The sequence below is a fragment of the Nanorana parkeri genome, unplaced genomic scaffold (genome assembly GCF_000935625.1).
Source record: "Nanorana parkeri isolate BGI_ZX_2015 unplaced genomic scaffold, ASM93562v1 scaffold528, whole genome shotgun sequence".
In the NCBI taxonomy this organism is placed as follows: Eukaryota; Metazoa; Chordata; class Amphibia; order Anura; family Dicroglossidae; genus Nanorana; species Nanorana parkeri.
The window spans coordinates 331,724-344,518 of record NW_017306796.1 but is presented as its reverse complement, the minus strand read 5'-3'; the positions used below and the strand labels follow the sequence as shown (position 1 = coordinate 344,518).

General features: G+C 44.9%; 1 protein-coding gene across 1 annotated transcript in view; it reads right to left on the bottom strand.

Annotated features, from left to right (window-relative positions):
- The window catches only part of FANCF (Fanconi anemia complementation group F), a 28,517-nt gene extending 16,305 nt beyond the window's left edge, over positions 1–12,212 (bottom strand). Inside the window, exons 1-2 of the mRNA XM_018561507.1 lie at positions 12,193–12,212; positions 5,402–5,403 (exon numbers count right to left, since the gene is read on the bottom strand). The gene's annotated coding sequence lies outside the window, so the exon portion shown is untranslated. The remainder of the gene's footprint in view (positions 1–5,401; positions 5,404–12,192) is intronic.
- Between the last annotated feature and the right edge of the window lie 583 nt (positions 12,213–12,795).

The following is a 12,795-nucleotide window of genomic DNA, read 5'->3' as shown; positions in this document are numbered from 1 at the left end:
TTTGTAAATCAACTTTGGGGTATATTTTGACATGTGGTTTGGTAAGAAGTCAGCAAATGTGTGGCGCTGCTTGGTTTCTGAAATCTTTATAGAAACAGCTGTAGCTTCTGTGTGCAAAAATAGGGATCTGGCTTCTTTTTTTTTTTTTTTGTGTGTGTTTTGTGTGGATTCTTTTTTTTTTTCTTTTGTGGAACAGTGACCAAAACGTTATTTTGGTCGAAGATAAGCAGGGTTGATTGTCTGTCTGCTGGTTCTTTACTGGTGTGTGACTCTGATGTTAACATCTATCCTACTCCTGGTCTTGTTGCACAAGCCAGGGCATTGCTTTGAGATATGTTTGTTTTCAGCACTAGGAGCCGCCTTGGGGCTTTTGGGATAGAAAACCAGTATAAATAAACCATTTAATCAACCTCTAACCTATCCTGATAATTACCAAACGCTGACATGTTTTAAACCTAACCAGACCCTTGAATTGAACCCTAACTCTTAAACGTAACCCAGAGTATATCCTGCTTACCTTATTGGTGCTGCATAGTACCAGTGCTCCAAACCAAGGGGTGGGGATTGTACAGTTCCAAAGCAGTCTTGGGGACAGGGGAATTTGACTTATGTTTTTGCTCCAGCTGTTTAGTACATCTGTGGGCAGAGATGATCATGGGTATGTACCCTCTAAAGTGGCATATATCGGTAATTGTGGACATTGTGTTGTCCACAACACAACATAGGTAAAATTCCCCTGTCCCCAAGACTGCTTTGGAACTGTACCACTGTAGTAAATGCCATGGTATTAACTGAGCTGTTCATCTTTAATTATGGGAACTCCAACACAGGAGTGTGAGTCCTGTAAACCTGTATAAGGGCCTGTTCACATGAGATCAGGCCCTGATCAGCAGACGAGGAGCTGCTGATGCATTGCGTTTTTGGCGCGTTCCAGCTGGAGTGGGGCTGTTAGTATGTTAGCTGCAGCGCAGTGCGTTTTTACGCGTTTGCGTATCCTGACAGTTTCCGGACCTGACAAAATGTGACGTGCAGTATTTTTTCTGTCGTAAGCTGAACGGACTGCGCATGTGAGAACTGTAGCCCATAAAACACATAGGGATACATTGGGATGCATTTTGAGTGCAGCAGCGTACGGAGCCGGTCAGCACACAAAACGGACGTCGTGTGAACAGGCCCTTAGTGTAGTGGAAGCGAGGCTAATCATGTGACACTAATAGGGTTATTCACAAAAGGGTGAAGAGTTTGGAGAAGGCAGGAGAAGGGAACAATCTAGGACAACATAGCTGAACTAGGAAGCGAGCTGAATTACAGAATTTTTCCAGTTCAGCTATGTTGTCCTAGATTGTTCCCTTCTCCCGCCTTCTCCAAACTCTTCACCCTTTTGTCTTGGCTGCAGCCTTGAACTACTTCTGCTACTGGAAAATGGATCACAGGTTCAGCTATGATTTCTTTGGTGTCACATTATACTTCCAATGATTATTGTTCAGATTAGGTAATTCTTTTCTTCCTTGGTAGGTACTAGAAGATCATTTTTTATAATTTGCTTGTCTTGTTAGTGCTCCTATACCTGCAAAATGCATATCACTGCAGTGTTTCCTTTCATCTGCTAGTGACTTTGTGTTGATCAAGGTTTGTTCTGGTTTACTATGGAACATCAAACAATTGTGCATAGAAATCCTTTGTCCATGTCTTACCCTGTCCAGTTATTGACACTAATGTTTGAGCTGGTCACGGTACTAATCATAAATTGGATTGTTAAGGGGTAGGAATGAGTTGACTGACTTACCTGGAAGCTTCCTTCCTCTCAGATCCCCTTGCTTCCTTCTCTGCTGTGCCATCTGCCTGTACAATCCACCAGCAAATCACAGCCATGAGAAAAGTGGAAGTCGTGGTCATAGATATTTGAATTGATCCTATTCATATAAAAAAATAAAATGTAGGTTTAGAGCAGGAGTGGGCTACCATTTTTATGTGAAGGGCTATTTGGATGTTTATAACCTCATTCCTGGGTCATACAAAATTATCAACTTAAAAATTAGCCAACTATATTTGTGATGTTAGCTGGTATTGATACTCGCAACTGCGTGTCCAGGACACACTCCAGCAATACCCCCCCTGGATCCACCAGTGGATACACTCCAACAATACCCGCCCAGGGCACACATGCATACACACCCCACTAGCTGCAGTTAAGGGCCAGGAGGCAATGTCACACTGCCAGTGTGCTGAGAGCAAGATAAGAAACAGTAAAAACTTACAAACTCATCTAAGTCCATAGATAATGTTAGGCGCTCTTCCACATAGGACAACTTTCAGGGCTCTTTCTGAGTCTCTGCCTGCAGGTACAGCCTGTCAATGCGGGCTTGGCAGCTCAGACGCTCCACACGGCGCTCAAGAGCGTCAGGTAGATACAGCCAGCCACACTGGCACAAAGTCGCATGCATGCAGTGCGCACAGCAGAGATAAGGGGCGGGGGGTGGTGCACAGCTTACAGCCGACGAAGCCGCTGCAGGGAGGGGAGGATCACCCCTTCCAGCCTACAGCGTCACACAAGCAAGTGGTGAGGAGCCGACTCGGAGGGCCAGACCAAATAATTTATTTTGTGGAACAGTGACCAAAACTGGACTTTCCCCACCCCTGGTTTAGAGTATCGCATACAGAGCGGCCAGTGGATTGTTACTTCACCAGAAGGTTCACTTTTCTACTATATGACTAACATAAGGTGGACTGTACTAGGGCTAGATTTCACTGCTGATGCAATCCTATTAGAACTTTGTTAGTGATATGCCATTAAAGGGGCTCAGAAACAAGCTTACACAAACCATGTTTATACTCCTCCTCACAAAAATCTAGCATGCCTGAGACATCCTTTGAGTAACCATGAATTGACCCCAACAGGTGTTTCAAGAAGTTGCTTGAATTGAAATCAAACATGGCAGGAGGTTTGATGCTTGACCGTAGACCTGAGGATGGAGACATCTTTCATCTGTGTGTGAAGACTTGCTGTATCTTCAGTAAATGCTGATAGTTTTGCAACATATTAATATTTATAGTCTTTGCTTTGTCAAGACCTGCAAATTAAGGCGAAGGAAAATCACAGAATTTTAATATTGAATTAACACATCAGTAGACTCTTGTTAACATATCCATCTGCATAGCTTGACTACTTTCTTCTTAATGGGACAGTGCACCCAAAACGGATGTATCGCAGGGAAGTGTGTTCCACGGACCCTTTTGCCAGACATTCATTTCAACAACAATCTTCCCATAAAATATGTGCATTTGCTGTATTTTATACAAGTTTATTCCTTGTAAAAGCCTCCCTTGTGTAAAAGCCCTGAGACTGCTGCTGGATACAGTCATCCTAAGAGTGCCCACACACCTTACGATAATCGTAAGGTGTGTGGAAGCCGTGCGACCTCTACTACTGTAAGGTCGCACGACTTTTAACTTACGAACATGTTCGAAAACCCGACGAGCATCGTACAATGTTCGGCGGGTGTGTAGCATGTTCGTAAGATAAAAGCCGGACGGGCCAGTGTGCGCAAGCGCACTGCCTGTTTGGCATTGCGGTCATTGGAAGCCCGCCCCTCAGGGGGGCGTGGCTTGCAACCATCGCAAGTACGATCTGCCTGTCCAAGATAGGCAGATCGTACGTTTTTTTAATTACCTTACAACCATCGCAAGACAAAAGTCTTGCGATGATTGTAAGGTGTGTGCCCAGCATCAGTGTGATTTCAGCAGTCCAAGCAGACTCAAAGCTGTCAGAGAATGACGTGCTATAGCATTTACCTTTGCTCCTCCCCTGGCAAAGGAGCTGGCTTAACCCAGACCGTGATTAGACACTCCCAAAAGAGGAGAGGGCTATGATGAGCAAGAAGGGAGTGGTATGTGCTAGGGAATTGACTCTTCTTAGAGTAGTCACATTTTCTAGCAAATGAAAGAAAATTACGGGAAGCAAAAAAAATGCAAGTAAGCATTTAAAATACTTTTTCTGTTCTTTTTACAGGGTTACTTTAAGTATGATTGAGACAATAACCATGACACTTTACCTTACCTCTCCCTCAGACTTTTAAAATTAACACTTCACCCTCAAAAGGCAGCTCCTGGCCTGACACTTAAAAGTTAACACTTTTAGGCCCCGTTCCCACTGCGCGATATGCAAATCGCGCTTTTTTGCGCGACATCGCATTTTGCGCGACATTTGCCGCGCGATGTCGCATTCAAGCTTGCATTGAGCAAGCTTGAATCGTGGCTAAATCCGCTCCAAAAAGGGTCCTGCTGTAGCGACACACGACCCGTGACAGCAGGACCCTTTGCCCCATTGGATTGCATTGGAGCGCGATATCGCGCGGGAATTACCGCGTGATAAATCGCTCAATGTGAATGGGGTCTAAGGATAAGTGCACTTGTAGTAAGAGATGCACTAGCCCACCCCCTCATAACCTAAACAAAGCTAGAACCCCCACATTGCTGCTCACTTAACTGAACATAACATTTGTGGCCTCCCCTGCTGTTTACATTCTCGAGTCCCCAAAAATGTTCATTTCTACGGGAGTTCACTAGGCAGACAGAGCTGGCACTGAAGACTTCCACTGAGTGACTAATGGGAACAAGTATGAAGATCAAAAAAGTCAGTGGTTTTCATCTGCATACTCCCTCTTGGTCAAGGACTAAGAAACCACTGAACCAGAATAACAGACCGGAAAAGGGAATAATAGTTCCAGAAAAAGGCTGTAATGGCAGCCTCCATTCTTTTTCTGTACACCTAAATAAACATTTGAACCTGAAGCACACTTTAACTTTACCCCCTACCCTTCTCCCCAGCACTGGCTTTACTGGTAAAATGTACTTCTTGGCACCAAAAGTTAAGGTAACCGCTGAGAGGTGAGTGCCAAAGGCACTTCTATTGCTTTATTAACAGGTCTGGAGCTAGGCTCAAAGATCCCACCACAGGGGTCTTTGATATATAAAGAAAATAAATTCACTTAGTCCACCCCATGACATTTCCTATATTTTTCAGCTGTGCACTTGTTTCATGGCTGTTAAAGGGGGACCCATTATCATCCACTAAAATGTCCCTGTTATACTGGGAATACAGTAGGAGGTGTGTGAACAGTATTGAAGGGAGATCCATAGTTGTCATCAAGTAATAGAAGGATGCAGCAGCTGACACACCAGTTAGACTTGTCCTTTACATTTTCCAGCCTCTGCCATAAATTGGCATATATTTGTTTTGGGTGAACTGTCCCTTTTGAAAATGGCTCCTTGCTTTAACCACTAGTAAGAAATGAGTGTGACCTTGTTTAGAAGTAAATATATTGTAATCTCTGAGTACCCACAATACCTTTTTTATTATTTCTTTTATGTTAATGATTTACTATTAATTTATGTGCAATACTACTTGAGCTTGGTTTGTTAAAACTTGAATCCTTGTTTAAATGATAAAGTTATTTTTCCCCCTACTGTGTTGCTTGATAATTATTGAAATCTCCCTTTTTTTTAAAGTTTGGACCAAAAAAAGAAATTCATAAACGCGTGAAACACATCCGTAGTAATGTGTCCACTAGAGGGAAGCAGTGTCTTAGAAATGAAAGGGGGGATATAATATACAATATTTTTATATGTATTTTTTTGTTGGTGTTTAGAACCAGCAAATAATTGATCAGTAATTTTAATAATTGATAAGTAATGAGTGAACTTCTGTTACCTGCTGAGGAGAGAAGCAAGCAGAAATCACATCTAAGGTTACTGGTTAGTGGGCATCTGGTCGGGTGCTATGGCTTAATGCTCTCTGCAAACTCCTGTTCCCACTTGTACCAATTCATGACCAGTTGTTGCTTGTTGTGACAATGTTCTGAAAGTAAAAGAAGGTGCAGGGCCTTACCAAATCCTGGGATGGTGGCTTGCACCTATTATTCCCATATACATTAGCCACCCAGGTCAGATCTATAGCATAGAGCAGAGGTTGCCGATTCATTTTAAAAGGGGTAATAGCTGGTATTGCAGCCATGAGTTTGTTTTAACCCTTTGACTACAATGATGTATAGGACATGTCATTGGTAATCAAAGGGTTAAAGATTGCACACACTGGAAAGCTATAATTGGCTCTAATCAGACTGCAAAAATTGACCATTTTTATACCACTCAGACTAAACCTAGGTACATGGTGTAGATTGGCCCTGCAATAAACCAACAACAGAGTTTGACTTTTAGGTGGAACTAAACTTACAGTGGTGGAGGCGAACTCTCAACATAATGCGCAAGTACGCGCAGCGTATTGACTGTTAATTATGTAAGTGTCAAGAACCAGAAATATTACACGCAGTCACTGCACAACATGTAAGCGTTTTTATCAGTGCACAAAAAGGAGACTAGGCAGGTTTTATAAAACAAATACAAATTGCTGTGTATTTTGCCTACACCTGAAGGGGGAAAAAATAGCACAGATTTGTTGGACAGTGTGTACTTTTTTTTTGTCTTGGATGCAATGTCTGAGGGAGAGCGCAAGCAGATTTTATTTGAAGTCCAAAAATACAGTGCATTTTTTTCTAAGATAGTAGACAGAAGAATTGACAGATTTGGTGTACAGTATGTTCTCCTTTTTGCTAGGATGTAATGTCAGAGAATGAGAGCAGGCAGATTACATCAAAATATAAATGTTTTTTTCCCCCTGAGACTGAAGACAGAAAAATTTGTCTGATTTGCAGCACAGCTTTCAATCTTTTTTGATAGGAAATAAAAAAAAAACTTGTGAATAGTCTCGACATTGGCTCCCTATGCTCGCCTCTCACCCTAATAAAGTATTAAACATGAAAAACATATGAAGAAATAAGGGTTTTTAGAGAGGTATGAGACCAATGCATAGATAAAATGTATCAAAATTGATTGTACATAAAAATAAATATAATAAAACAAATGTAATTGATGCAAATATACAATACCACCAATGTAGTTCGAAATGTCAGAGTTTTTTTTAAAGGAGAACTATGGGGTTAAGGCTTTTCCCCATAGTTCTCCTTAGGGTAACGGGAGGACACAAACTAGCGTCACCCTATGCTCAGTATACCGCGAGCTACAGCTTGCGGTATACTGAGACGCCGCAGCTAAAGCGGATCCCGACAATTATGTCTGGAGCCACCCAGCTGCGTGAGTGACAGCTAGCTCTGCCTATCTAGAGGCAGAGCCAGCTGTACCCTCCCCCGTCCGTTCCGCCAGTCAGCGCTGGCGGGAATGGGGGGATCCAGCCCCTCGCCCGTCACGGCAGAGAGCTGTGACAGGATTGAAAGGTGAGCGAATGCCGGTATGTGTTGGCTCACCTCCCGATCTACTGAGCCGACCTGTGGCAGTCTCATTGTCACAGGTCTGCTAGAACTATGAGGCTGAGTGCAAAGCACTCACCTCATAGTTCTCCTTTAAATGTATGGCCTCCCTTGTACACAATCTGATATTGGAGGCTGTTTGAGCCACAGGTGACATCTAGTGATTCCTTTTGGTATTACACTATATAAAGCATCATGAACCTTCAAATATAATTACACATAGCAAAGTTTCATAACATCTCTAAGTAAATCTGTTCACACAACTAACAGGGTTAATCACAAAAGGGTGAAGAGTTTGCAGACGTGAACAATCTAGGCCAAAATAGTGGATTTGGAAAAATTCTCCAATGCAGCTCACTTTGCAGCTCAGCTATGTTGTCCTAGATTGCCCACTTCTGCCTTCTCCAAACTCTTCACCCTTGTGTGAATAACCCTATAAATGCCTAATGTTGTATTTTTGTTTTTTAAAGGATAAGTCTACCTTTTACACCACGTTTCATGTTACACCCCCCTGTCCTGGCCCAACTTATCTGAATCACAGGGTTTTTAAAAAAAATTCTGGTTCAACTGTGCTCTGCTTCGCACAAGATCAGGATCTGCCAATGGAAAACTACCACTATGGCAGATGCACTTGTAGTTCTCAAAAGAATACAAGTGTGGTGATGTCAGGGGACCAGTGACATGGATACCGAGGTGTAAGTTCTATGTGCTGCGGTACAGATCTTACTGGTGGTATAGTTACTAGATAGTGAGCTGTGTGTGCTGCAGGACATATTGGGGGGAATTTATTAAACCTGGAGCAGCTGTGCATGACAACCAATCAGCTTCTCTGTCTCATTTTCAAATCTTAAAGTGCCCATACACTGTGCGATTATCGCGGGAAATCCCGCAATCGTACGATAATCGCAAAGTGTATGGAAGGCGTGCGATCGTTTTTACTGTACTGTCGCACGTCTTTTGTCTTAGGAGCATGCTAGAAAACCAGCCAAGAATCGTACAATTTTCGGCTGGTTTTTAGCATGATCGTAAGATCAATGCCGCACGGGCCGGTGTGCGCATGTGCACACTGCCCGTTCAGCATTGCGGTCATCGGAAGCCCGCCCCTCAGCAAGTACGATCTGCCTGTCCAAGATGGGCAGATCGTAAGTTTTTTAAATTACTTTACAACCATCGCAAGACTAAGGTCTTGCGATGGTTGTAAAGTGTATGGCCACCTTTACCTGAGCAAACTGAAGAGAGATGTTGATTGGTTGCCATGGGCAACCGCTCCAGATTATGTCTGCTCCAGTTTTAATAAATTCCCTACCATTGTCTTTATTGCACTTCATGTAGTATTTTGTGTATGTAATAAAGCCCAGCTCTCAGCTACATTTTTTCCTAATGTTAAAAATGTTATTTGTAAGTTTTATCCGGAGCTGACCACTTGCCTTCCAGCTGATTGTAAATAAACGGCCAGATGGCGGACGCTAAGTAGGGGGTGGGCATTTATAAAAAAAATGTCCTGCTCCCGCACACCACCCTCTGCATGATCGTCAATATGGGAAAGTATGACAAATTACAGCCTTGCTGAAGATCCGCCCCATCACTTAAAGGGTGCAGGTTGTGTACGGCTATCCAGGGCTTTGCTGTATTCCGTGTGGGCCCGGGACTGGCACGGCAGGCTCTGTGGCTTGATCGGAGGGAAGATCAAAACATTCCAGTGGCTGAGCTCCCATCCGATCACTGAATGCGGAAGTGATGTGAACCTGCTGTAGACCTCTGATGTCTCCATGAAGAGGACTTGTCACATCCACTGTCCTATTATATAGGGGGCTTATTACCCCCCTATGTGATAGCAATAAAGTGTTTAAAAAAAAGTAAGTTTAAAAATTAAAGACAAATATAAAAAAAACAGCCCCCACCTACATGCACATACATTCTCAAACAGTCGTCGGGTGTGTCTAAGTGCAATGATGAGGATTGCGTCACACGTTACATATCACTGCGAACGCCAGAATGTGAGTAATAATTCAAGGCCCATTAATCACACTAAACTGATGAGCGGTAAAAGCTTTTGAAGCGTCGCCTCTCGGCAATTTTGGATATGGTAGTTTTTTGCGATTTCGCGCTCACACGCAGTTTTAAGGCTTGATATGTTTGGTGTCTGTTTACCTGATGTGACCCCATATTTGACGTTTTAACAACAAAATGGGTAATATGTTTCATAACAAAGTAGGGGAAACCTTTTATTTTTCACAATTTTTGGTACTTTTTTTCTTTACAGTATATCATAAGAAATAAAAACCCCAGTTGTGATTAAACACCGCCAAAAAAACCCTCAATGTGTCCTCAAAAATGGTATAAAATTAATTTCAGTAAAGCGTTGTATGATGGAATAAATGTCAGTCAAAGTACCGCAGCGCTGAACACTGAAAAATAGCCTGGACCGGAAGGGGGTTTAACAACCCAGTCATCATGTGGCTAAAGCCTCTCACGTTCTGCATGCACTATTTTTTACGATCGCACCGGACCGCAGGCATTGCTGTACCGTGCGTTTTGGTGTGGGCGATTGCACTGTGGGCAAGAGGCGTGTCTGCAATGCCATTGACACGAATGGCACCTCCGCTGTGGGAGGCTTAATTGATGCAATCCAGTGTGTTCCGGCCACTAACCGTGCCTGAACGCACTGAATGTGGTGTGAATCGGCTATTAGTGTTTAGTACATAGAGTCCTGAGGGGTGGGGAGCATGGAGCCCAGAGCGGAGAGTTAAAGGAGAACTATGAGGTGAGTGCTTTTCATTCGCCTCATAATTCTAGCCGACCTGTGACAATGAGACTGTCACAGGTCGGCTCAGTAGATCGGGAGGTGAGCGAACACATACCGGAGTTCACTCACCTCTCGATCCTGTCACGGCTCTCTGCCGTAACAGGGTAGGGGCTGGATTCCCCCCGCTCAGATCCGCCAGCGCTGACTGGCGGAACAGACAGGGGAGGGGGCAGGTACAGCTGGCTCTGCCTCTAGATAGGCAGAGCCAGCTGTCAGTCACGCAGCTGGGCGGATACAGACATAATTGTCGGGATCCACTTCAGCTGCGGCGTCTCAGTATACGGTGAGCTGCAGCTCGCGGTATACTGAGCCTAGGGTGACTGAAGGACGCTAGTTTGTGTCCTCCCGTTACCCTAAGGAGAACTATGGGGAAAAGCCTTAACCCCATAGTTCTCTTTTAAGCACCATCACAGAAAATGTACTTGTACTGGATGAAAAGGAAAATGCTACACTAAGCTCTGTAGCTTGTAGTAAACAGCATTCACCTCCCCTTTCACGTGATCATTTTTATAGTGCTACCAGATCCTCCTAAAACTCCCATCCAAACACTGATTTTCTGAGAGTTGGTATTTATATAGACCTATGCACATCCCTCCTCATATATTGTGCTCAGGCCGAGTGCCTTTTCACCGTTCCTAAGATAAGGAATTTTGCAGGACTCTGATGGTAGTGGATGGTAAAGCTTAGCACAGGTAGACAACCTTGGCATAAAAGCTGTTGTGGAACTAAAAGTCCCATGAAGCATTGCAAGACTCTGACAGCATGACTTCCTAAGGTAGAGGATGATGGGATTTGTAGTTTCACTACAGCTGCCATACCAAGGTTACCTAAACCTGGTGTAGCACCTTATGGGTCCTACTACAGCATAAGGCCTCATTCACATGAGAAAAGGTCGGCATGTACGCCGCCCTACGCTCACCCCAAGTGCAGGTCCGTACGGGTGTCCCTGCTGGGATGCAGACAGGATCTATGCTGTCAGCGTATGAGTACGGACACCCGCAACGGCACGGGCGTGCAGGGCGGGTGGCGTATGGCCGTGTACTCCCATAGAGAAGGACAGGGGCTAATCACACGCAGCACCTGTCCTTCCCGGGAGCTGCCCAATACGGCCGTACACGCAGCACGGATCTGTATGGGCTGGCCTTTTTTCGTGTGAATGAGGCGTAAGCCAGCGATCTTATCTTGGTACATTTCATTTCTAAAGAAGGTTTTCTTTAAGGACCTTAAAAAAGCTGCTAAAAGTGAATTAATTACTGTACACGCCTAGCGCTAATGAGACCCATGTAATAAAAAATGGAGCAAAGGAAACTGGAGCAGACGGGATTCCTATAACAATCTGGTTTCCACTTTCATACTGCAGGAAAATAAAAGGGGAATCCTATTGGTTGGTATGATAAGAGCTTCAGATTTCTTTGTTCTGGTTTCCATAGCTATGCCCCAATGACTCTATTTCATGAGAGGCAGACAGTCTCTGCATTGAAGTATCAGGCTCAGCACACGGCAGACATACGTCAGCGGTTCACCTGTGGCTGCAGTTGCCAAAAGCGATCTGCTAAACTGAAATGAGACCAGACACAGCAAAAGCTGAAGGTAATGAGGGCTAGCATGTGGCCTGTGAGTGGGGAAATGGTGATCTTCCAATAGGGGGGTTCAAAGACTGATCATCTTTTCTTCTTGTGTGTGTGGAAGATTCTCTTTATAGAAGACCTACACTTAAAGAAGAACTCTGGGATTTTATAAAACAACCTTTGCGGTGCAGGGTAGCACCACTGCAAGGGTTAGGGCTCATTCACATAGCTAAATGTTGGCACGTACAGGTCCGTGCGGCGTGCACGGCCATATCGGGCCGATCCCGTGTGATTGTACGCAGGAGCCTGTTCTTCCCTATGGGAGGACGCGGCCCCACAACGCCGTACGCTCACCCGAACTGCACATCCGTGTACGTGTGGGTGTCCGTGCTCAGATGCAGATAGGATCCATCTTGTCTGCATAGGAGTATAGACACCCGCACAGGGCCGGATTTACTCTTTCTGCGGCCCCAAGGCCAGGTTCCTCAATGCGCACCCCTACCCACCAAGCCCCCCATGGAGAATGGCAGACCTGCAGGCTGCATACAAGTGATCTTGGCGACATTGCTGAGATCACTTGTACAAAACAAGCGGCGGCTTCCTCGCTGTATATTTAGCTCTGCTTGCCCAAAGCAGGGCTACATGTAGATGACAACTACCCATCCGGTGCCCGGAACTGCATCTCCCGGGCATCGGGAGATAGGAATTCCACACCCCTGCTGCCCCTCTACTCCCTGCGCCCTTGTGGGAAATCCGGACCTGCACCCGCGCGGATGTGCAGCTCGAGTGAGCGTACGGCCGCGTCCTCCGATAGAGAAGAACAGGCTGCTGCGTACGACACATATCACCTGCGCTTCCCGGAAACGGCCGTGCACACCGCACGGATCTGTACGGGCCGACATTGAGCTGTGTGAATAAGGCCTAAGAGCTTGTTTGGGTCTGGGGACGGAAATAAAGACAATATACTCACCTGATTCTCGATCCTGCGGCTGTCAGCGCTAACCTCTCTATCCTTCCACTCCGGCTGTGGAATGTCGCTTGGCGTCCTCATGTCTAATGCAAGTCAATGGACCAGCATTAGATGTGCGGATATCCGTGG